Consider the following 26,706-nt stretch of genomic DNA (forward strand, 5'->3'; position numbering starts at 1 on the left):
CTTAGTAACGATATTACTATCAGACTGTCAGAGAAAAGTCTATAAGAGGTCTAAACATCCATCAGCTCACTCTTCCAAATCCTCTCAGCATTATCTCATGCTGAATCCACGTCCAGTCTACGACGTCTAACAAGCAGACAGAATTGAGTAGAATCTTCTGCGCTACATCACTAACCCCGCCCATCACACATCCCTACCTGAGACTGCTCAGCACTTCATACTGCTTTACAGACCTGTGTAAGTTCTGTGTGCTGGATCTAGTCAGGCTAGATATTCTCCTGTGTTAAAAAACTCCTTGGTCGTGACGCGGTAGGTCACGGTGGATAAACTCGTGTGTCTTTTTGTCTATCGCTGGCGATCCTGGAGCTGTGCACTTTATCAGAGACTCTTCGAAATTCAAACAAGTCACATTTTATTCATTGAGGAATCCATTAAAGATCTTGTTTCTAAAGAAGTATGTAAATGACGAGCCTTTCAAGGTAGACGCGGGGCAGATTCCCCTCCATCAACTAATGACGGCGCTCATTACGTGCAGGTGAGCGAGTGAAATGAAAGCGGTGTCGTGTGCGGCGCGGTGCGGTCCGCAGTACGCTCTTCTCTCTGTAAATCCCTATGAAATGCTAATATCTCACTTCTAATTAGAGGATACTAAGTCCAAATGCACCTTCACGCCTGCTAGCCAGCAACATAAATTTTGCCCCCCTTCCTCCCCCTTTCACCCCAATACGGTGCTGCTGCTGAAGATGTGGTCTGACTACAATCCATTAATTTATATTTAATGCACGCCGGCTGTTTGAGCATTCTTCTTTAACACTCCTGTTTCTTTTGAATTCACACACAGTTCCAGATGCCTGGAAAAAAGTGAAATTTTTCTCCAAGCGTTTACACACACACACACACACACACACGTCTCCTTGCACATGACAGTATAAAGGATAAACCGGTCCTGCCTCACCCCACCTCTACACACTTGCCATGTTTACCCGTCTGTAGCCATAAACATGTTTACAAGAAAAAGCTGCCACCGTTCTCAGAAACTGACCTTGAAAAAAATCAGCAAACAACCAGCACAGCAAGTTCCTTAAGGGCACCGAGAGGTGTGCTGCAATCGCCACCCTTCTGCTAAACACGCGGCCAAACCCTTTCTGAGACGCCGACGTTTGTGCCACATGCACACACACACACACACACACACACAAGTTATTTACACTGCGTCTAGAAATCTATTAACTTTTGTATCGGTGGCGAATTAAAACGCCTTCGCTAATGGATAGCATGAAATAGAGCGTAATTAGTGCTACGGTTTTATAGCCACTGTTATCACGGTTATTGCTTACAATTTTGTAATGTCAAAATCAATACGGGTTACTTATGTCTCGTCGGTCTCCCTGCTGAGAAATGACAAGAATTTATCTAATGTGCACTTACTGAGCTTGTTCAGGAAGGACGGTACCTGCAACTGAGACGAGTACAAGGCCACTGCTTCGATTAATATCAATTTCTATAGTGCTTTCTTCACACACACACACACACACACATTAATGCTTGTCATTTTTTACTACATTGGTATTAAACATTTTCAAGTCAGTCACAGCTTCTAACGGGTTAAAGCGGGAGTCTGAATAAAGCGGACGGTGCGGCGGCAGGTGCCCATTGATACGAGGCTTGCTGATAGCTGATCGGAGACCAAGACGAAGTGATTAAACAAGTGGAATCAGGAGGGACTCCTGCTGGACTGGAGTGAAAGCCTGCAGCCACGTTGGCCATTTGTGCATGAGCCTGATGACCCTTAGGTTAAAGCAAAGGCTTTCACAAAAAAACACAGTACAAGTTTATTATAGGAACAAAATCCACCTGTTTAGATATTAGGCTGATTATGTAAATGTGCACAAACTCTATGAAGTTTCTCCGCCTATAATATTCATAGGCTAATTCTAGATTTCAGTTAAACTGAAGTAACCAATCAAGCGGTTGTTTACAAGAACTCAGACATGTATACAGAAGTTCCGCACTTAAAATTCTGCTCAGATTTCTGCACTGAAAAAAAATCCCTCGATATATTAACGGCAATAAAAGCTGGAACACTGAGAGCTCTCCATTTGAACTGGCCTTATTAAACCATTTAGAAAGATAAGGTTCTATACAATGAGGTATCTGACACACATCTCGGGTTATGGTGATTGACATCCGACATTCCTCGATGTCCCCGAATGCCATTCAGCTGCCAGTGCAGATATCTCTGGGCAAATATCAGAGCCATGTGGATTTTGGAGCAGAGGTGAGGCGAGCCACATTTTTACCCCACAAACAAAAAGGGAAAGGGTTTAAGCTTTACAGCACTTCCACAAGTGAGATGTGATAAAACTGCTTGGGGTAATCAAAAGTTTGTAATAATTAGCTGGAGAGAGAAATATATATATAAGCAGCTTCTCTGATCTCTTCATCAAGGAAAGGCTAAAGATGCCCGATCAGAATTCTAACTGAAGGACACTGCTTTGGAATAGAAGCAAAAAAATAGAAATTAAATAACATTAAAAATAAATAAACATGACAAAAATAAAAGAGAGAGAGAGAGAGAGAGAGAGAGAGAGAGAGAGAGAGAGAGAGAGAGAGAGAGAGAGAGAGAGAGAGGAGAAAGCAGAGAGAGAGAGAGAGAGAGAGAGAGAGAGAGAGAGAGAGAGAGAGAGAGGAGAAAGCAGAGAGAGAGAGAAGAAAGCAGAAAGAGAGAGAGAGAGAAAGAGCAGAGAGAGAGAGAGAGATAGTGAGAGAGACAGACAGAGAGAGACAGACAGAGACAGACAGAGAGAGAGAGAGACAGACAGAGAGAGAGAGAGACAGACAGAGAGAGACAGACAGAGACAGACAGAGAGAGAGAGAGAGAGAGAGAGAGAGAGAGAGAGAGAGAGAGACAGACAGACAGACAGACAGACAGACAGAGAGAGAGAGAGAGAGAGAGAGAGAGAGAAAGAGCAGAGAGAGAGAGAGAGAGAGAGAGAGAGAGAGACAGACAGAGACAGACAGAGAGAGAGAGAGAGAGAGAGAGAGAGAGAGAGAGAGAGAGCAGAGAGAGAGAGGAAAAGCTCAACAATAAAGCCCATGTCCAGGAAAGAACAGACTGAATATAAGTGGTCTGTGATGATGCACTAATACACTAATACACTTATACACAAGCACAATACTGGTGAAAAGAGGTGACGTTGAGTCTTTATTGTCTAAGTGGCAGTGTGAGCTGTGTTTCCCTGCTCCGGCCCCAGACTCTACCCTCTCGGTGTTTAAACAGCCACATGACCATATTAGGACACGTATAGCAAAGTAAACAATAACACCGTGGCAATGAGATGGAAACTTCTTTTTCACCTAATGGTGTTTATCATTGCATGACTTCAGCTCCTCGGCTCAGGAGGCTCGTGTTTGCTAAAAAACAATGAGGGAATCGAGACGTCGGCCTTGACCTAAGGACAAAAAGCTCCACACATAATTAGCTTGTAAAACAAAGTGTTCGATACACAACTTAACATTCAAATATAGATGATGGAATTAGATGACGGAAAGAATTACAGAAAAAAGCAGAACTCATCTGTGTAAGATGCTTCAACAGTGTAGCAGAGAGAAAAATCGAAGCTGCTGTCTTTCTGCTTTCCTCATCTAAAGTTCTTGTTTCTCCTTTTCGGTCATCCAACACTTTCACAATCAGCACTGCTGAACTTACTGCACACTAGAGGGAAATTAGGACTAGCAAAAAAACTCAACCTGTGCTGCTGTCTCATAAAGCAGAACGCTCTCTCTCTCTGCTCTCTTTCCCTGTCCTCTCTCTCTCCGCTCTCTCTCTCCGCTCTCTCTCCCTGTCCTCTCTCCACTCTCTCTTCCTTTCCTCTGTTCTCTCCCCCTCTCCTCTCCTTTGCTCTCTCTCCCCCTCTCCTCCGCTCTCTCTCCCGGTCCTCTCTCCACTCTCTCTTCCTTTCCTCTGTTCTCTCCCCCTCTCCTCTCCTTTGCTCTCTCTCCCCCTCTCCTCCGCTCTCTCTCCCTGTCCTCTCTCCACTCTCTCTTCCTTTCCTCTGTTCTCTCCCCCTCTCCTCTCCTTTGCTCTCTCTCCCCCTCTCCTCCGCTCTCTCTCCCTGTCCTCTCTCCACTCTCTCTTCCTTTCCTCTGTTCTCTCCCCCTCTCCTCTCCTCCGCTCTCTCTCCACTCTCTCTTCCTTTCCTCTGTTCTCTCCCCCTCTCCTCTCCTTTGCTCTCTCTCCCCCTCTCCTCCGCTCTCTCTCCCGGTCCTCTCTCCACTCTCTCTTCCTTCCCACTGCTCTCCCCCCCCTCCTCTCCTTTGCTCTCTCTCCCCCTCTCCTCTCCTTTGCTCTTTCTCCCCCTCTCCTCTCCTTTGCTCTCTCTCCCCCTCTCCTCTCCTTTGCTCTCTCTCCCCCTCTCCTCACTCTTTCTCCCCCTCTCCTCCGCTCTCTCTTTCCCCCATCTCCCCCTTTCCTCTCTCTTCTGCTCTCTCCCTTTCCTCTCTCCCTCTTCTCTCTCCTTCTCCTCCGCTCTCTCTCCCTCTCCTTCTCTCTCTGCTCTCTCTCTCTCTCTGCTCTCTCTCTCTCTCTCTCCTCCTCACATGCACAGTTCAAATGCAAGCTGTTTATTTACATAACATTCAGTCTATTCCAATAAGCAGCTGCTCCAGGTGCTTTATCCGTAAAAGGGATTTTGCTTCCCCAAATAGATGCGGAGGCGCCGGCGTGCTAAAATGTTGTTTGTTGAAAGCACTTTGTGCTCAATATAAACTAAAGAACAACAAATGCCAAAGTTAATGAGTTTTCATGGATTACAAGCCGTATTTGGCTAAAGTCAGAGAGTTGTCATAATTTTTTGGCAGTGCATTGTAATATACTCTATTACACTTTATTGCATTCCTCCTGCATGTTTTCATGGGCTTTGTGCGTACATAGCTGTGCAAAAATTATGTTTGCACAAAATCAAATAAATAAATAAAATAAAAGAAATAAAGAAAGCGAATTTTTAAAAAAATAAAAAATTAAAAAATTAAATAATAAAATCTCTCTCTCTCGCTCCAAACAGGTCTAGTCAGACAAAAAATTTGGAGAAAAGAAAAGTTTTTTTTCGTTATATCATGATGTACTCAGATACAATCATGGGCACAAAATGCCCATGTAATGCATCTGAAATTTATGTTGCTCTTTCAGCAAACTGTGGTTTTCAAATCCGTTGCAAAAATATCAGCAATAGTGCAGTTCATGAACGTGAAACCAAAGAGGAATGTTAAGTAGGGAAAAACATTGTGGGTTAATAATTGAGGTTTAGCTCAAACAAGCCTATCGTGTCAGTAAACAGTCTGGAAGGGACTAACATAGTCCGTATACACTTTAATCCCTAATTGGTTTTACAGAAAAGTTAGTAGTATACAGAATACAGCGGTCAGGGATGAGAAACCGGCACAAAACTCCAGTGGAACGTGTGGAAAGCTTTTATTAGATATGACAATACTGATGTTTGTGACCTGTGTGATATAATCAGAGGTGAAAGACCAACAGAAGCAGCACAGTAGACAAGCAGTATCAAATCATGTCGTTGCCCTAAACAGCGGTTTCACCGAGGTCTTGTGTTAGAAGAATGAATAAAAATAAACAGCCACATAGAGTTCAGATACAGTGCAATTTGTCAGGAGAAGCATGCAGCTGGCAGCGTTACCTCTACAGCTCCGGGCAGTACGCAATGCCGCACAGCACTCATTCACACCTGGGCTACGAAGCTGAAGAGAACCAGCTTTAGTAAATAAAACACAAAATCTCTTCAACTTTTTTAATCAGAACTTTTAGTCCTCATATACACATGAACAGGGCAAACCATAGGGGCGCTAAACGGCGTGTTTAAGCCTGCGTAGCAGTTTGAAGTACATGTTTGTTGTGCAGAATACTGAGTACACCTAAAAAACAGGCAAAAACAACCTAGCACATCTGCTCCAGAATTCCTCAGGGTTTTTTTTTTTTTTGGTTTTTTTTTTTAGGGCTGGGATTTCACTTTCATGTTTCTTAAGACAACTAGCCAGTTGAAAGAAAAGGCCTTCACCTTGACTGAGATTCTGTGCATCATCGCTCGCAGACAGCGTCCAAGCCTTTTGCTATGAACGCGGAATTAATTAAAGTGCATGTTGGTACATGAACTAATAAATCTGTAATCAGGGTTAGTTTCTGCCTCTGGAATATATGGAGGATGGCATCGCATGTCTGATGGCTCATTTCTTTTTTCAGTACTGCTGAGTTTATACGATTCGAACTGAAGGCAAGTGTCAAATGAGTAGACTGAACAGTCAAAGGTGCAGACAACAAAGATTTAGAGGATTTCTTTGCTCTTTGCAAAGAAAGAAAATGTCAACCATCGCATGGAGGTCAGTAGTAAATCTATCACTGCAGCGCTAATTGCTAAAAAGCAAGCCAATGTCTACACGTATATGTAAAAATAATAATAATAATTAAAATAACAATAATAATAAGCTCATGCAAGAGACGATGTTCCCCTGTAGACGTTGTGTTATGAGACATGTTTAAAAGGGAAGGCAGAGGGACACTGAGGGGAAATTAAGTAACCACCAAGAGGAGCATTTTCTAGTACTGAGCAAATAATAATCTCCAGAATCATTACATCCTGGTTTTCACTTGTATTTTAGGGTTTTATTTTACACTGGACTTGTGTGGAGGTGCTACAGGAATCCACAGGTCTGGTTGTGCTGTGGTCTTACAGAGTGGTGAGATGCAGAAACACACGAGTGGTGGTGGTGGTGTCTCCATCCTGTTCCTTCAGCACTCGCTCTGTTTCATCTGCTTTATGGAGTCAAAGAAAGGAATCCTGCAAGTGTCACACTGTGGATAAATAACTGAGCCTTATGGAGCACAGACACTTGAGGCTCCTTCTGCTAGTGTTAGAAGTGGATTTTTTTTTTTCCTGAAATGTTCACCAACATTATATGTAGTGATTAAATATCAATGCATCGGTTGAGTGGAAGCTGGCACTAATGTCAGAGCTTCTTTTATAGAAACGTAATCGAGGCTGTTGTGTTAAAAATAAATAAATACAAGTAAATACTGTGAGACAGAGAGAGAGAGAAGAGAGAGAGAGAGAGAGAGAGAGAGAGAGAGAGAGAGAGAGAGAGAGAGAGAGAGAGAGAGAGAGAGAGAGAGAGAGAAAGAGAGAAGTGAGAGAGAGAGAGAGAGAAAGAGAAGAGAGAGAGAAGAGAGAGAGAGAGAGAGAGGGAGGGAGAGAGAGAGAGAGAGAGAGAGAGAGAGAGAGAGAGAAGAGAGAGAGAGAGAGTGTGTGTAAGCGTGTGAGTTTGTATGCGTTTGTATGTAGACAGGTGGAAGGAGGCAGGTTGTGAATAAACATGGTGGTTAAGCAAGCATGATTATTTTAATTCCGCCTCACCACAAAAGCAAGACGACATGACAAAGTACACACAAATGTGTTAAAAAGTACACACACACACACACACACACACACACACACACACACACACACTTACAGACAGCACTCAGTCAGTCATGTTTCCTTTGTGCTTCCCTCCACCTTCCTGGAAGCTGTTCTTCTTCTAAATGCTCACACATGTTGATCCTCGTACAATAATCTGGAGCTATGAAACGCAGAACAAACCTGCATCTTTGATAATCGACCCAATTTGCTCTTACACTAAACAGACATCGGTCTCTGACAATGTACCCACGCCACAACCCAAGCACACTTCATGAATGGCTCTCTGCTTCCATATGTGAGCCGCACTAAAATAAAAGGAAGAGAAGAATTAAAAAAAAAAAAAACCAGGGATGGTAATTGTGTGCGCGTGTGTGGTGTCTGGAGTCCCTGCTCCGGCTACAGATTTCCTGCTCTTCAACCGTTGGCTTGAGTGAAAAGGCAGGGGGAAAAAAAAAAAGCAGTGATTTATGGCAGTGCGTCTGAACCGAACAAAGGCGCATTTCCCGCCGACAGCTGATCTCTACGCCCTTCCGATATGTTCGGTCCGCTTTGTTTGTATAAGGAAGCTGGAAAGTCAGGTGGAGTAAATTACAATTAAGACAACTTACTGGTGAGAAATGACGCGATGAGAAAGAGAGATGGGGAAGGGTAAAGGCAAATGAGCGCTGTGTTGTATTTCAGCATGTGGCTGAAAGCAGGAAAGTGTGGCTGAGCGATAGATAGTAAGAAAGCAGACTTCAAGAGGATGGTAAGGGTGTGTGAAGATGAGTGTTTGAGAGTCATGGGAAGCGTGGGAATGGAAAAGCTAGTTCTTAACCAGCAATGTAAGAGAGAACACTGATACACAGTTGTCACAGTTTGTGCCCCTGACGTGTGAACACCCCGATCTTATCCCTTTGGTTTATTCCAATCTGTCTGTCACTTGCTTTGGACTGTTCCATTCTGAGACTTCTTGGGGGGGGGGGGGTGTTTAGACAAGGGCCTCACCTTTAAGTATTTTATTTAAAGCAAATAATCACAGTGATGGTGTTTTGGTGTCTGTTTAGGTTACACTTTGAAATGTGCAGGAAAATGTATTAAACTACCACAATAATAGGCTTAAAAAAAAATAGGACAAAGAAAAACTTTGTTAAAATGTGGTGATTAAGAACCTTGAAGCGTAATTGTTTTACTGTCGGTATCATTATGGTCATGTTTAAAAAGAAATCTCTATCTTTGGCAAAAATATGAAAATGTTCTAAGATTCCTAGTTCACTAAATGAACCTATTATTATTTTTTTTTTTATCTTCACGAAACACAGAAGAGCAACTAGAAAAGCGAGCCATGAAGGCTAGAACTTTCTTATCTGTTTACCATTAAGCCTTGACACAACACAATGACCCATCATTTATTCCTGTGCTGGGACAAAAAAAAAAAAACAAGGAAATTCCACCACTGTGTTAGAGCAGAGGGGAAACACTAAAATGTGCAGAGGGAGCCATGTATTAAACCAGTTCAATACTATACCTGTCCTTCCCTCATGAATCACACTAATAAATAATCTTTTGTTTACCTTCTTCCAAGGACTCGCTCGCTTCAAGCCGTCTTCGGTTACAACTCTTGGAGTTTAGCCTTCTCGTTCTGTGGGCAGACCAAACAAAAAACGAGTGTCTGTGAATGAATAATTAGCGTGCGCAGCCTTAAAAACACCTGTCAGCTCTGAAGCCCATCAGCCATTCTGATAGAACTGTGCATGTGTGCTGGGTCGAGATGCATTAAATCATGAGGAGGAGTGTAGTGATCATCGCGAAGGAGGGTTGTGTTTTATTTATTTATTTTAGAGGATTCATCTCTTAGTCTGAGTAGCTCTGTGAGTAGCTCTGCTTATGTTTAGTAAAGACTTGCCGGTGGCCTTCGGCATCAACAGGTATTCTGTAACTCCTAGACAGAGAAACGCTTCAACATGAAGAAGAAAAAAAATATATATATAAATAAATAAATAAATAAATAAATAGAGCGTCAAAACAAAACACGGCATGAACTGGAGCTTTTTATTATCAATGTTGCAGACTGTCTTTCCAGGAGAAACAAATCAATAAAAGTCTGAACAAAAGGACGTTGAAACGGTTTTGAAGAAATCGCTGAGACGCTCAGTCACACTGGATGGAGATATCAAACTGTGCAGGAGGAAAGAATCTTGTCTGATACGTCTCTGGCTTACTTGTCTCTCTGAGTGTGTGTGTGTGTTACAGTCACTGCAAATTATTGTATATTTTATTCGCTGTCCCTTTCACACACCTGTTTTCTAGGTCTTTAAAAAATATATTAAAAATTGTGTACTATTTAATTTTTTTAAAACTTTTTTTTTTTTTTTTTTTTTTTGCTGTAACAGCTGTGTATTTAATGTCACAGTGATGTTTTACATTGGGTTTAAATTCCACCTTTCACCAAGTACAGTGAACAACAGGGAAACGATTTCAGCGTACGACACGTTATCTCGTGTTACAGTATGAAAATAAGGTCTTTATCTGCCCGGTCATTTTACATCACCATAACTCCATATGTAGGTGGTTTGTGAGTCTAAAATGTAAAAGATTAAGAAAAAGAAACAAACCGAATAGAAGCTGATCAGAATATAAAGCCAGAGCACAATGTTAGTGTCTTGTGTTTAACATACAGTAGGAGATGCACCTTCACACCTAATTCATATGCTAAAACACAGGATGCCTATAGGCCAGTGTCTGGGGGACATTTGATTAAAAGCATCAAAGCGTATCCGAGTATGAAAAAGAATTTTGATCAGGTCTTTCACAATGCTCTCTCATGCAGTTTATATTTGGCAGTCAAAGCAGTGGCCGGGCGTTCGGGTCGGCCGATCGTGTTTATCGCAGGTGAAAAGGAAGGAGCTCCAGCATGCCAGCGCAGAGTGACCGAGTTTCAACAAATCTGTCCAGTGCAGTCGTAAGCAGACGTAACCGCAAACTTATGCGTTCCTCCCGTTTTTTTTTTTTTTGCCACCTACCGCAGAGATGTTCTCCCTGTTCTTCCAACTCATTGAGCTCCAATTAACATATCATCGCGGCTGTTGTAAATCAACAGGCCGCCGTGACACATGACAAATCTTTTCAGTTTAAAAAGCTAAACATCATTAATTCAAATCACCTGCTATGGCCTCTGGTGCTAAATGAGTTTACTGACAAGGCTCGTCATTCAGTTTAGACAGATGTCCCTCCTTCTAATCATAAGATCAGTTTAGTTGAGGTAAAAGAAGATGAAGGAGACGGGGTGTGTGTGTGTGTGTGTGTGTGTGTGTGTGGGTGGGGGGGGTGTTACAGGGGATGACAGGGGGGCAGGAAGCATGACAAAGTTTTAGACGGCAGCTGTGCACACTGCTGTATTTTCACTTTGTAGTCGAATTGCATGCCTCGTAATAGCTAAACAGATAATTGTTGGAATTGAAAGTGGTGGGGCGCGCGGTAATGGCAGGTTTAAAGCAGCAGGGTGACCGTTACTGAGGAGCGAGAATTTAAGCTGCGGTATGACGCCGGCTGATGGAGAACAAGAAGTGCACGCAGTGCTCCAGTGTGGCCAAGAAGAGCGAGGGAGGGAAAGGAGGAGAAACAAGAGAGCCAGCTGAGAGGATCAGGTCCTATGGGTGTGTAATAGAGAAGGCAAAGCGAGAGGGATAGCTAAATGAAGAGTGGGAAGATATAAGTGGGGATCTGAAGAATAGGGAGGAGCAAGTGAACGGGCATGCCTGTGTGTGTGTGTGTGCGTGTGTGAGCAAGACAGAGAATATGATGCATCTTGCAAGTCAGTTGTGAAATAATAAAATTAAAATGCACTTTTACTTGCTCTTTACTCATAGGAAAAATCAGCCGCAGAGAAACACAGATCTTTATGAGTCAAAACTGTATGAAACTGACAAAAATGCTGACTGCAGTGTTTTTGGGTCTGATGGCTTCTATAACACACCCCAAATTCTTTATTACTCACCTTAACAAGAACCCGAATATTTTTCTTTCACCTTATTTTTTTTCTTGTACATTTAATCATTTTCAATAGGATTTTTAATCATGAATAAACAAAACATTTGATGGTTTACATACATACACACACACACACACACACACACACACACACACACACAGATACATACATACACACACACAGATACATACATACATACACACACACACACACACACAGATACATACATACACACACACAGATACATACATACACACACACACACACACACACACACACACACACACAGATACATACATACACACACACAGATACATACATACATACATACATACACACACACACACACAGATACATACATACACACACACAGATACATACATACACACACACAGATACATACATACACACACACAGATACATACATACACACACAGATACATACATATACACACACACAGATACATACATACATACACACACACACACACACACACACAGATACATACATACATACACACACACACACACACAGAGATACATACATACATACACACACACATACACATAGATACATACATACACACACACATACATACACACACATACATACACACACACACACACATACACACACAGATACATACATACATACACACATACATACACACACAGATACATACATACATACATACATACATACATACACACACACACACACACACAGATACATACATACATACATACATACATACATACACACACATACATACACACACACACACAGATACATACACACACACACATACATACACACACACATACATACATACACACATATACACACATACATACACACACTATATGTGTATATATATTTCTGAATCACACATGTATGCAGGGATTGCCAAGAATGCAACTGATCCTGTTCTTGTGTATATTATCAGGTTTAATAGGCAATACATTTGGGCAGGAAATAAGTACCTTGGCATATGGAGCAGACCTAGAACATTCTTAGACTCATCAGTCTTTCTAGTGATGGGAGAAAGATTTGAATGCTTCGATGATTATACTGTACAGAACTTGAGTGAACAGCGACAGCTTTGAGAAATGTTTACAAATGCCTTGTTTCCCAGAACTACAAAATCCAGGGAAGGCCCTTTACTGTAACTCTTCATTAGATTGGTCAGTTTCCAGGAGGCACATAAAAAACTTTTCCTAAATTTTCGCTGCATAAAGCCCAACCTTAATTCAAGCGAGGCCCTGCATATGTGACCGCTTATCTAATAGTAAAACAAAAATAACAACAATTCTCCTCCTCCTCCTCCTCTCTCTTTTTAAAAGTGGGTGCATGGTGTACATATGCATGAATATTAACCATCTCTCTTTTAAAACCCAAATCCTGAAGAGGCCCATCAGTGAAGGCTGCTCTTCAGCATCCACATTTACATCATCACAGTAGCCAAAACACACACACACTCCATGGACGGACTGGCACTCAGCAAAAAAAAACCCCAAGCCGATCACAACAGAAAGGCCTCGGCGGTCATTGTGAACGCCTCTTCAGTCGATCTAATGGACGTTCTCCTCCCTCACTTCACTGGCAACATAAGAGCACATGAATATTTAGCGTCGAGTTAGCCATTAATTGCTCGCGCACGCTCCGACGGCAGATCCAGCGGCTACTTCTGTGCTGGGACGCTTGTGAACTGTCTGGCCTCATTAGCATATTAATTTATGCAAAACTCCATCGCAGCCAATAGGCTGACCCGAGATGTTCTCCTCCCTCATGCTGAGGATGGCAGAGGGCCTGAAACATGTAGCTATTCAAAGGCACTGTTTCAGAAATAATCCACCAGCAAACACAGACAGGACTGGATAGGAGGATTCATTCAATAAATATCAGTTTATACGTAGCAGTAAAGACTGATCCACCCAGAATTTCTGTCATCTTTGATAAGGCAAAAGATGATGTGCAGGAATGAGGAAGAACTAGTGCACGCTGGTGGATCATAGGCCCACTGAAAGATTTCAGCAAATCAATCCAATTCGAACGTCAAAAAGACGTCCGTAAAAACAAATGTACGGTTTTGGCTGTAAAGGAATCTTATGTCCGTGGAACGACGAAGCTGGCAGCTGTCTTCAAGGTTCTGTAGAAGTCCCAGGAGAAAAGCGTCCAAACGTCCTGCTATGATCACAAGAACCCAATATCCAAGAGTAGCAGCAGTGCAGATTATCAGACACATAATCACACACACACACACACACCACTGTCATTGTGAAGCTTGTTCGATTCAGTCAAGCTCACTTCTCTCCTATAACGAACCAACAAAGTCAACCAGTTAGACTTCTGTAACAACTACGAGCCTGTAGACGTTCGGTCAGAAAGAGAAGAGTTTTCACATACGTTCATACGGTTTGTCATCTTTTTTTTGTTTGTTTTTAACTCTAACTGGCAGCACGGTTTGTTAAAAACACACACAACTATGTTAAAAATGAATGGATCTATAAGTACACGTTTATCCTCAACCCCCGAATTTAAAGCAGACGTGCGTCATCTGTTGTCTCTGGGGGTGTTAGTCAAAATGGAAATGTGAAAGCAGCAAAACAAAAACGCTGCTACAATTCAGTCTCGGATAGTAGTATAAAAGGTAAAATATGAGAGAGAGAGAGAGAGAGAGAGAGAGAGAGAGAGAGAGAGACAGAGAGAGAGAGAGAGAGAGAGAGAGAGAGAGAGAGAGAGAGAGAGAGAGAGAGAGACAGAGAGAGAGACAGAGAGAGAGAGAGAGAGAGAAAGAGACAGAGAGAGAGAGAGAGAGAGAGAGCAGACTTGGAGAAACAGGCTGAAAGTGAGTCAGGGTGGGTGTGTGTGTGTATGTAAGTAAATGTATGTTTGTTTGTAAGAGAGATCTGTATTCACTTGGCTTGTGTGTGTGTGTGTGTGTGTGTGTGTGCTTAAGGTGTGTGCACACAATACTTTCCATGCCACTGTCTCTGTCTCTCAGGAAAGTTTAACATGTGAGTCACTTTGAAACAAACAAACACTGTTTACAAAAGACTGTCAAAATGGCTGAATGCACAAAAGACACACACACACACACACACACACACTCATCACTGTGCCTCACATTCTCCTTTGCTCTCTAGAAACTTTATTAGGCGAGTATGAATGAAGTCGAGCAACTTGAGCTGGTAAACAAAAACACCCATCAATAAATCATATTTTCCCCTTCGATCTTTATTCTCAGCATTCCGGCACTGTGTCTCACGCCCACGTTTACAGTAAACAGGAGGGCTTACTGACACGCAAACAGACACAAATACCAATTAAACCCGTGCTCCGGTCAAGCCTGAGAGAGGCAGAAGTGCAGTCTGCTGAATGTCAGCCTGTCTGAGCCTGGAGATTTTTCGAGCCTACTGTGCCTTTTTACTGAGCTTAGAACAAAGTACACACAGAGCACACACACACACACACAGAGCACACACACAGCTGCCTGCCTTAATACTGAGGAAAAGGAATTTCACTCCTGTCCCAAAACAAACAAAGCTGTCGCATTTCTTTACACTACTCCGGAGTTAGCCGGGGCTGAATAGGGCATTATTCCACTCTGTCAGACAAACACATTCGAATGAAATCATCCAAAAGGTAAAGAAAACGCTAGCCTTCGTCCTGTGAGCAAGTGGACGACAGTGAGTGGGAAAAGGTTGGGGCAGATCTCTGTTCTCAGCATCACTCAAACATGAGTCTTTCTCGGAGTAAAGACTGTATGAGGGCAGCAGAGAGAGAGAGAGAGAGAGAGAGAGAGAGAGAGAGAGAGAGGAGAGAGAGAGAGAGAGAGAGAGAGAGAGAGAGAGAGAGAGAGAGAGAGAGAGAGAGAGAGAGAGAGAGAGAGAGAGAGAGAGAGAGAGAGAGAGAGAGAGAGAGAGAGAGAGAGAGAGAGAGAGAGAGGAGAGAGACAGGAGTTTGGGGTCTACTGTATCAGGACAGATGTAGCACTCTTCATAAACCCGAGACATTGTTTGACTAGAAGAAGGAGACAAACACACCACTGTTAAGTCAGATTTATGCAGCAGTAATGTGAACACTGGGGGAATGCAAGTCAATAAGCTTTACATTCAGAGTCATGATAGCTCTCTACTTTACTCTGCCCACTCTTTAAACTTGCCACACACACACGCACACACACACACACACACACACACACTCAGCAGCTCGGCGCAAGACAAATCTAAATGAATGGCTGAGAGAAAGGAAGAGGTACTGTAAAAGAAAACAGAAAGAAGCCTCGGCAACTCACCCATGTACGTACGTGGCTGAAGCTTTACGTCTCAAGTAGTCCACGCTACACTTTCGTCCTGTAACTCAATCTAATCTTTTTTTTGTATTTCCAGAAAGAAAAACTCTCCTACAGAGTCCCAGACTGCAACTAGGAGAGATGACAGAAGTGTGTGAACAGCAGCCTTTCCCATACACACTCTGTGTCTCTCTTACACACGTACTCTGTTGTTTTTTATGTTTTTTTTTTTCCTTTCCCCTTCTCTCGCTCTCTCTTCACAGAGACTGGAGGTATGTGGTCTAAACACAACAAAAGCCAGAGCCAGAGCCTGAGATTAAATATGCAGGAAGAGGGCCCCCCCTTTGCATAAACACAAACACTCAGCAAATGAAGTGCTGGCACTAGTCACGCTGCTGCTTGCTGGGACACTTCCTACCTGGGCCGCGTGTCTCTGAGTCGTGTCGTCCCAAACTGCACGGCATTAGTTCTTACCCTGACACCCTGATGTCTAGTGTCACCAATAAAACTGGCTTTTAGCATCCGCTGAGCAGAAAACGTCGTTTATATTTGTGTGCGTGGCATTATGGAATTGGCAGATTTTCCATATTTACATAAATAATATATGTATTTAATCGCTCCCTTTACTACAATGAATAGGTAGCTGCTTTAGGCCTGTGCAAATCTTTTAAAGATCATCCTCCACATCAGCCTCCTAGTGGACGAGCCAGGTACATAAGGAGCGGAGGTGAGATGAAGGGCATCCGTAAAATAAGGGGTTCATAAAAAATAAATAAATAATAATAATAAAAAATAAAAAAAAACGCTCTTTGCCCTCTATCATTCTTTGCTCTCTCTCTCGCTCTCTCTCTCTCTCTCTCTCTCTCTGGGAGGTGCCAGTCTAGCAGACTGAAATGTGGACAGAGGCTGAGGCCACAGGAGCAAAGTCCTGTGGAGAACTGAGTCTAGACTTACACTCTCAAAGACACCTACAGATACACTTAGCCAGATGTCAACTGCAAAGCTCCCTCCACTGGAGCACGGAGACGGAGAGAAAGAAAGCAGAGCAAGGGAGGTCATTTTTTTGGTGGTGGTGGTGGTGGGGGCTGGACTTAGTGAGGAAGCAGGATTTAAAATAAAAGTGTTGGAAAGAGAGTTATCTGATGGATAGTGTGGGTGCATCAGAAAAGTGAGAGAGAGAGAGAGAGAGAGAGAGTCTCCTTAAAATAAACAGGGCTTCACGTTTCAAAGGCAAAGGGGGGACACAGACATTCCGTTGTTCAAGCCAATTATCAGAAGAAAATAATAACAACAGATGGTCTCAGAAAGGCCAAAGAAAGAGCGAGCGAACGAGTGACTGAGTGAGAGGCAGACAGAGCGCGAAAGAGAGAGGGAGCTGGAGAACAGATGAGGAAATGTGAGAGTGAAGGAGTATGACTAGGGGGGCGGGTTCAAGTCTGAATGGTCGTAGAGCTCTATACACCAGATGTGCACTCCTGTATTGGACGGTTAAACGCGACCACGCTCCTCCGTCTCTCGCTCTGCCGTCTGCCAATTCTGAAGTGCTCTGTGATCGTCTTGCCCCGTATATATTATAGAAAAGGTTTGGTCATAACGTTCGCTGTGTGGTGGTGATGGTGATGATGATGATGATGTCAGAAAGTGCAAGATGAATTGCTGACCTGTTTGCTTTTCACTGAGCAATAGTAGAACAATCGTTTTCTGTTATCGTGTAAATACAAGGTAGAGAATGCAGCTGCTCCTGTTTGGCAAAATTAAAAGAACAAGAAAACAGACAGTGCAGTAGAAAACTGTCTGGGAGGATTCTATACATCCAAGTTAGAGCGTGCACCTTGATTTTCTTCAAAGCTTCAAAGCTTGAAGTTTGCAATAAAAGTACAAATGTGCCTGCATTTTTTCCCCTGTGGTTTTTGTGTGTGTGTGTGTGTGTGTGTGTGTGTATATGTGTGTGTGTGTGTGTGAGTGTGTGTGTGTATATGTGTGTATGGGGGAGGCTGCAGATTGTTTATTTTCTTAGCATTTTTTATTTTGCAAGGGCTAAATAATCTGGAGCCTCGGTGTACTCTGGATGAACACATGCTCGTGTGTGTGTGTGTGTGTGTGTGTGTGTCACATTCTGAATGTGCTCCTGTCAGGACAGTGAGATTGCTTCGGATAGCAGCACACAAAATCTGCACTTCCTCTTCAGATGAGAGAAGACCGAAAAGTTTTCATTTCATTAACTCAAGACTAAAGCGTAATTATCTCCCAAAGGCCATTAATCACTAATGCTAGGCTAGTGGAACTGAAAGGGCTTTCCTCCTCACTTATCTAAGCAACTCTCTCTCTCTCTCTCTCTCTCTCTCTCTCTCTCTACTGTGGAAGCTACACCTTTGAATCAGGTCTGCTGTAGAGCCTTCAAATCTGTTATCCACCCTTATATCTTAACACATGCCTTTCTTTCCAACCTCGGCAAAACACTTCTGCTTCGTCTTGACTAGCAGTAGCTTTAATTGTTCTCTAAGTCGGTTCAATGTGACAAGAGTTTGGCATGAATCCAAGTCCTGTTTGACTGGAATATACAGATGATGCTGAAAAGCTCGTGCCTTTTAAATCACATTAAACAGTCGTTCGCAATGATAGAGTGCGGATTATTTGACACTACGAGATTGGGATGTAGCCGGAAGGTTTTCTAGGTGTAGTTGTTCAAGCAGCTAACAACTGTGTAAAGGCACTTTTTACGCTAACGTCACCTCCTCAGATGACAAACTCCCTCAAGGGTTTGGTGCATAGCAATAAGAAAGCCCTTGATTTAATTAGCTTATAAAAATAACTGCCATTAGCACTATCTTGCATGGGGGAAAGTGGTTTGGAGCGCTAGAAAGAAAGAGAGGGAGAGAGAGAGAGGGGACAAAATGTCTCACTTCTAGAAGTAGGAAGACAAAGCTGCAGCTATGATAAGGGAAGATCATGGGCCAAACGTCGAAGCCGAGGTCGAGTTAATTAGACTATTGTCATTTTAATCAGGCCAGTTTCTCGGCTAGCCCTTTCTTAAAGAGCCAGGCAAGTGCTTTAAACGCCATGCTTAACACTCCTTTAAGGTTCTCTGACTTACTCGTGTGTGTGTGTGTGTGTGTTTTTCCACAGCCTTGCTCGACTAATGAGCCGCAGCACAGAAACAAAGCCCCTGAAGTATCACCAGTGGAAACCCCTGCTCATTTTTCTGCTCAACTGAAAATAAATTAAATATCAGAGTTTTGAAATCATTTGTCAGTCCCTGGCTACAGACTGCTCTTTATGATGACTTTAAACAAGCGTTAAAACGCAGTACCGACTTAGGCCGTGTAGTATTTTGTGCTGATTAGGGATATTTAAGTCTGTAAAATGTCGGGAAGCTGGCAGCACACACGTGTACAGATGTGACTACTGTACCTGGACATTATAGCAGTGTCATATCAATGACCAGAGAGACACTGTGGTATAAAATAAAGAATAGATTTGCTCAAATTTATGCTTAAAAAGAAATGGGTTTCTTGGATAACTGGCCACTGTCTGTTGTATATTGTAAAAATTTGTCTCTTCCTATATTCATACTGCAGGTGCAAAAATAAGTGCACCTTTATTCAGGCCCGATATCAAGGCAACACAAAAGGAGGTGAATGACCGAGCAAGATAACAAATGAAACAGAAGGTCTGAGTTGATAAGAGACTAGATAACAGACCTTTTGGGTGTAAAAGAATGTCTCAAACTAAGGGAATGTCTACGTATATATATATATATATATATTTTTTTTTTTTTTATGAAAAAAAATATTGTGAACAATCCCTCCAGCAAATCATTTACATTTAGGGCATTCGGGAGACGTCTTTATCCAGATCGCCTCACATTTATCTCAACAATTGAGGGTTAAGGGCCTTGTTCGAGGCTTCGATCTCATGACCATCAGATCAGTAGTCCAACACCTTAACCACTGATGTGCCACATCCCCACATCCCATCACAGACTGTAAAGTGGTTAAAGGAAGCAGGATCATTCATTCATTCATTCATTCATCTTCTACCGCTTATCCGAACTACCTCGGGTCACGGGGAGCCTGTGCCTATCTCAGGCGTCATCGGGCATCAAGGCAGGATACACACTGGACGGAGTGCCAACCCATCGCAGGGCACACACACTCATTCACTCACACAATCACACACTAGGGACAATTTTCCAGAGATGCCAATCAACCTACCATGCATGTCTTTGGACCGGGGGAGGAAACCGGAGTACCCGGAGGAAACCCCCGAGGCACGGGGAGAACATGCAAACTCCACACACACAAGGTGGAGGCGGGAATCGAACCCCGACCCTGGAGGTGTGAGGCGAACGTGCTAACCACTAAGCCACCGTGCCTCCAAGCAGGATCATATTATTGCTATATTATAAGTTATTGCTGCTGAAAATCATGGCACAGGTTACTGAAAAGAGAATTTTTCAAGAATTGTTACTACATAAAAAAGAAAAAAGGCCATGTTGAAAGCTTCTGAAACATCTATAAGACACCGATTACTGCTGTGTCCCACCTTAAGTTTGAGCCGGATAGGAAACCCCTAAACTTCCCTCGGATGGGTTCTAAATCCAGAAGATCGTTCATCTCTTCATTGAAGTCGTTCCAAAAATAGGGATGAAAGACTGATGGCTCCAGACATATCCACGTGTCTATTCATCAGACTGTTAACAGTTCCGGCGGTACAAACTGCTCTGCCACCCCATCAATATTTCAGAGCGTGCTAATATTAATTTGATCAGAAATTAACACCATTCAATTATTCAAGGCACACAAATCAATTATTCAATAAAAACGAATGATCGGCTAATGAGGGAAGTCACACACCTCCGCGTAGAGCAAAGGATACGGTTTGTCAAATACTCAGATGAAACATCAGTTCATTCACAGGAATGAAATTACCGTCCTCATGACTAGTTGGTTTGATTAACAACAAACCAAAAAGACAAAGAAAGAAACTGGAACCTCTGAAGGAGATTTGTACCTAAAGTTTTTTTTTTCCTTTCACTAAAATGTAAAATTAGCATCTGAGCATCAGACAAAGTTTCCTAGAGTATTAATGCAGAAGCAATGCATCAAACCCACATTTTTTCACAATCAATGTCATATATATATATATATATATATATATATATATATATATATATATATATATATATATATATATATATATCTCAATATCTCGAGATTTATATAAAATCTACATCACTTGTACTACACCCACTGTAGGGGTTACACCTCAAGGTCTTTTTATTTTTTTATTTTTTTATTTTTTTTAAATCTAGCGTGCTTATACACCCCTTACAGAGCATCTATCCTCCTGGGAAAAAAAAAGTTTTCTTTTGATTTTAATTAAACATATCGGTCAAATCGCTCAAACTGCAAATCTAAATACAAATGTAGAAGGCACCGTTCCTCTCGAACGAATATATAAAGCATCCGGTGTCGTCTGGCACAAAAGCTTTGCCGCCTAACTCGTTCTGAATCCCTGTTCGACGATGTCTTTATCATCGCATGATTAGAAATAAAACCAATTTTTGTGTGCAGTCTGTGCTGCGAGGAGGAAAAAAAAAAAAGAGCAAAATGAATATAGATATTTCATTCAGATGTAAAGTTGAGACAGAGAACCAATTAATCAGGTGGGTGGACAATGACACAAGCTAAGTGTCCTGCACCAGTTCCTGCATTCAAATGATTCACTGTGCAGCATATAGAACAGAATTAAAATTAAAACCAAAAAAAAAAGAAAATCCTGCCCAAAAAAAAATCACTCATTTCCCTTAATTACAACATTTCTAGAATCTCACTACACACCACTGATTGCTTGAACAATCTCTCCATATTCAAACTCGCTAAGCTCCGAGTTCTGTTCTGCTACACGCACCGCTGTACCTCTCACCTTTCTCTCACTCTGATACTCTTTCCCCAAGTAAAATCAGCTCTTCGTCCCTCTTATTCCCCTCTTTTCCTCTCTGCCTCTCTGTTTTTTTTTTTTTTTTTTTTTTTTAAATGCCTACCCCAGTCAAACACACCCATTGGGAACGGCTTGTTGTTTTTGGGTGCAACATGCGTTACTGCGTGAGAGAGAAGACTTTAAATAAATACCTGCCCAGCATGTCCACAATACAACCCATTGTTTTTAAAAAGCATTGAGAAATGATGAGGTCATAACCAAACGCTATGGAGCTCTGAGGGCTACAGCATGAGGACATTGTCATAATCCAAAAGTGGAAGAAAAAAACTTTCAGAAAACATTCACACCTGTGAAACTCTACCATGCATTTAGAGTCAAAAAAAAAAAAAAAAAAAGCTGCCAAAGTAAGATATCTACCTATCCACATGAGCTGGAGTGAAATCATTCCAGTATAATCAGCCAGTGAAGTCCAATGAGCAGGTAACAAGTTTTGACCTAAAGAAGACAACTCACCAGGATCTACAAACGCTTTGCAGAAAGTTATCTGGTTCCAGATCTGCTATCTCTACAAAAACAAATAACACTGCATGCAAAGTAGCTTTAGCAAATTGTTTTTAGTCCAGATTTGAATATTTAAATAGTATATTATAAATCGAGATATTTGCTAGCAATTTCCATACATATGCCAGCTCCCCGTGGCCTGATAGCGGTTTGCATTAGGTCCTAAAGCTCTCACTCACTCACACACACACAATATATATAACACTATAAATACAGTGATGGTCTGTTAAACGTGCATGGGTCTATTTCAGTATGAGTAGGTGCTGCTCGGTCCAACTACACACGTAGCATTTCACAACTATACATAAAATTTAAATAAACTGACATTTTTGTGCTGATTTGTATAAAATAACATATCCCCCCCAATCCAGAATGGAAATGCAAACAAATCTTGATGTTCCTGGAAAATGACAAAAAAAAAAATGGCACAAACCTCCGCCATTACAGTAGGTTTATTTCTTTTTTTTTTTCCCTCTTTCCTTGAGCATCCAGTTAAGAATATCCAAGTTTTTTTTATTCTTCTTCAGTAGGACGACTGACAATTTGCTAACAGGACAATAAGAGACGGTAAGATTAACCAGGGCAAGATGTACTGAACAAATGACCCTCGGGAGATAGGGATAGAGAGAGGAGAGAAATTGTTCTATATAGAAATGGACAGAGAACGAATGATTCATAGATTTTGTCTTTTTGGTGTGTGTATATATATATATATATATATATATATATATATATATATATATATATATATATATACATACACACACACACACACACACACACACACACACACACACACGTATCCATCCCTACATACACACACACACACACACACACACACACACACACACACATCCCTACATACATACATACATACAATTTAAAAACAAACAAACAAACAAAAAAAACCACATTGTATACCGGGATACTGTGAGGCTAAATGTCTGAATATAATGTCCAGTATTTAACATATTGGTCGATCCAACACCATAAAGAGGTTAAATGCTTTCAGAGAAAAGTTCATATTACTCAACAGAAACTGCCTCCTCAGACTCAACAGCTCTATATACTATAGACTGCCATGTTTAAGCGCTTAGCATTAACCTAACAGATGCGTGTCTTTGGCTAGGATTTTGCCCATTATACACGGCACTGTAGTCATCAATTTCATCCGTGTTTCATCACTGCACATATTCAGAGACATTGTTTGATGTGTCTTGCTACAGCTTCGGCCAAGAATAGAGAGCTCCAGCGCTCCAGTGACTGACTCTAAAATGAGTGTCTGTCATCTGGGCAGTCTCTGTACGATGGCTGCTTCTGCTCCCAAAGACACTGTGACTAATCAAATCATAATACTTTGGATGAAGATCGCTGCTGCGTTTTGTTATTTTGTCATCACACTGGGTTTCGATGTAAAACATATTCATATTCAAGCATTCGTACAGGTTTACAATGCTCGTGATCGATCGTTATAAACTTTTATATAGCACATAAAAGTCAACATTAAACAGTTTGTTTAATCAAATTTCCTCAGACATTCGTTTAACATGGTCTGCCCCATGTGCTATTAGGCTGATCTGTGCCGCAGCATGTCCAACTGTATACATTATATGTACAGTGCGAAGTAGTAGAGGGATGCAGAAGGAGGACAAGCCATAGCAAAGTAAAAACGAGTCAACAAACAAGAGGCGAGAGGAAAAGTAGAGAGTACGCCTGCTGCGCATCATAGCGTTGTGTGTGTGTGTGTGTGTATATCTTCTGCCTGCACATTTACAAACACTGTGCCGTATGAGAAACAGAGCCAGGATGAAAGTCTTAGAAATGGACAGACAGGGTAAGTGTGTGTGTGTGTAGACTTGGCTATGATGTCATACAACTTTTACACTAATGCACTGCACTGTGGGTGAATATATGCACTTATATATGTTTAAAGTTTTCTTAATATACACACTGAAAGCTCGCTAACTCGCAATGCCTTGCTAATGGAATGATTTGAGACACAATGGCTTGCTCTGGGATCCTTTCTGGCTTCCATAATAACTAAATAAGAAATATAATTTAATTCCATCAACCTATTTCAAGACATTTTTCGTGTTCTTATATAGAGCCGTGAATAAAGCCTTCTCGTTCTTCTCACTGTTGCATCTCCAAGCGATGATGAGCAATTATGAGTTCTGCGAGAGCTTTTAAAGTAAGTGGTAAGCTATAAGCAGGACATTAAAGATAGCGCATTAGTCTGGTCTCACACAGACCACGAAAACCTCTTCTAATTAAGGAAGGTGGATGTCTTTTAAAAAAAAAAAAAAAAACACCCACAGGGCCTCATCATTTTAATAGGCAAAAAAACCAGAACAGGTAAAAGGATTCACATGGTTCGTAAACCTGGTTTAAAATGCAGAGTAACCCAACCTGTTCTATTTTTCATGAAGGGCTCAATAATAAATTTACAATTTATTCATGCTGTTAAGGATTATTGTATTGCTGTTTAACAAACCTTCTGATAGTCCAGAAGTTCAATCAAAGCCAGGCTCCGTTTATCAGATTAACATCCGCGACGAGGATTTGAGCTGAACTTCACCGTATTGACTTTCACATCAGTGAATAGTATCGTATCGCTGAAGCGGTGTGAAATTTTTTACTGGGAAAAATGACAAGAGATCAATTTCCATAAGTTTTATAAAGTGACTATGTAAATACGACTGATTTCTTACGGGGGCGGGGGAAAAAGTAGCCAAGCAGCTTATTTGCATGATCAAATGACACCATTTACATTCATGTTTTCCGTTTGCTATTAATTTGTTAGGTACACAGCTCGGCAAGCGTGCCTGGCTGGTACAGTCTCTCCTTTAAATAAAAATGATGCCTGTGTCTGTAGAGATCGGCAGTGCTTTTGTGGCTGGTTTCCGAGCCCCTGAGATTCTGGTGTCCTTCTGACAGAATAGTGACTTACAAACGCAAGGAGAGCTTTAAATCAGTTCCGTACACAAACACAGCATAGAAAAACGCATAGAAAATTAAGACGAACCCTTCGGTTATTGTTACTTATATTAAGACCTTCATCTGTCTAAATGTATCAAGAGGAAGGTCGAGCACTTTTTCTTTCCATTTCTGCAGTGATGCCTACAACAACAAATCTTAAATGAGTCACGAGTCAAGACTTGCTTATTTCTGAACTAGTGTGTGGTGTCGATGATGTTGCAGAGTGCTCGTAGACGGGTGTGACTCAATAGGAGATAAGATGGATACGTGTCTTCTTTCATATGAACTGCACTTATACATCACCACCTTCATTTTGACTGTATACTGTATATTTTACTCAGAGCAGACAGCGTCGGGTTTGATGTTTATAAAAGGAAGAAAAAAAAAAGGGAATGGCCCTAAAGAGGCTAATTAACGTAAAAAAAAAAATAAAAAATAATAATTATTATTATTAATAAAAAAAAAAAAAAGATTTATGCAGATAATAACCAGATTGATTGTGATAAACTGCATAAAACCAAATAGTATTCTTGATTGCTGACTGTGTCGATTGTTGGTATGTTCGCTGTATTGAATACAGCAGTCTTAAGATCTTTTAGTGATCTATGGAGCAACGTTCCACATACTATGGCATTATTCAATCCGTATTACTATGTTACATTTATGTAACCGGTCCATCCCTTAAAGCACTGTAATATGGAAATGATTAAGATAATTAGAAAATTTCATTATGTTTTGTCTTTCTTTTTTCTTTCCTCGTGTCATTATAGTTTATGTTAATGGAGTCTGGGAGGACTATCGGTGAGAATTTCACTGTGTGGTCAAACAGACTGTTTGCTGTACATATGACAATATGTATATAGACTTTCAGATTTAATGCAAAGGATTTAACAAAACCGGTATTTTAAATAGTCCCTTCATTTACACAGACTTAAAAGTATCTGGACAACTGAGTGATAAGCAGTTTCATGGTCAGGTATAACCTGTTTCCGTTCTGTTACTTCATGATAAATTTTAAGGAAATAAAAGGACTAAAGCTGATTCGATGCGAGTTGAAGGAGGCCATCATTATGTTGAAACCAAACAATCAACAACTTGACATATTCTTAAAAAGAAGCGATGCACTGGTGAGCTCAGTAACACCAGTTGAAGTAGATAAAGAGAAACCACTTCACAACAAAAAAATCCAAGTCAAGAACATGCTCAAGGAGGTAGGTCGATCAATGCCAAAGTATAAAACACAAAGTATGGAACACTTAAGTACAGAAAGACCGGATTAGACCTCTGTACAAATAACAAATTTATATTCTACAAATATATATATATATATATATATATATATACACACACACACACACAAACAGTACATACATCCATACACACACACACACACAAAAAAAAAGAATCTTGAGGGAACTAAATACTGCAACATGACTGACAAACAAGTGTTTCTTGTTACCCAGTTGTGTCCTGTTAGATTGTTTAAACAATA

At 41.3% G+C, this 26,706-nt stretch overlaps 1 protein-coding gene across 9 annotated transcripts in view; it reads right to left on the reverse strand.

Moving 5' to 3' along the window:
• The window catches only part of foxp1b (forkhead box P1b), a 167,031-nt gene that overhangs the window by 103,300 nt on the left and 37,025 nt on the right, over window positions 1-26,706 (reverse strand). For 7 of the 9 annotated variants that reach the window (XM_060868359.1, XM_060868362.1, XM_060868357.1 and 4 more), the window contains one exon: window positions 9,020-9,087. The gene's annotated coding sequence lies outside the window, so the exon portion shown is untranslated. Of the gene's footprint in view, window positions 1-9,019; window positions 9,088-15,734; window positions 15,985-26,706 lie in introns of those variants that run through there. The other 2 variants (XM_060868358.1, XM_060868360.1) reach the window with 2 other exon arrangements.

This window comes from Tachysurus vachellii, chromosome 4 (assembly GCF_030014155.1).
Source record: "Tachysurus vachellii isolate PV-2020 chromosome 4, HZAU_Pvac_v1, whole genome shotgun sequence".
Lineage (NCBI taxonomy): Eukaryota > Metazoa > Chordata > Actinopteri > Siluriformes > Bagridae > Tachysurus > Tachysurus vachellii.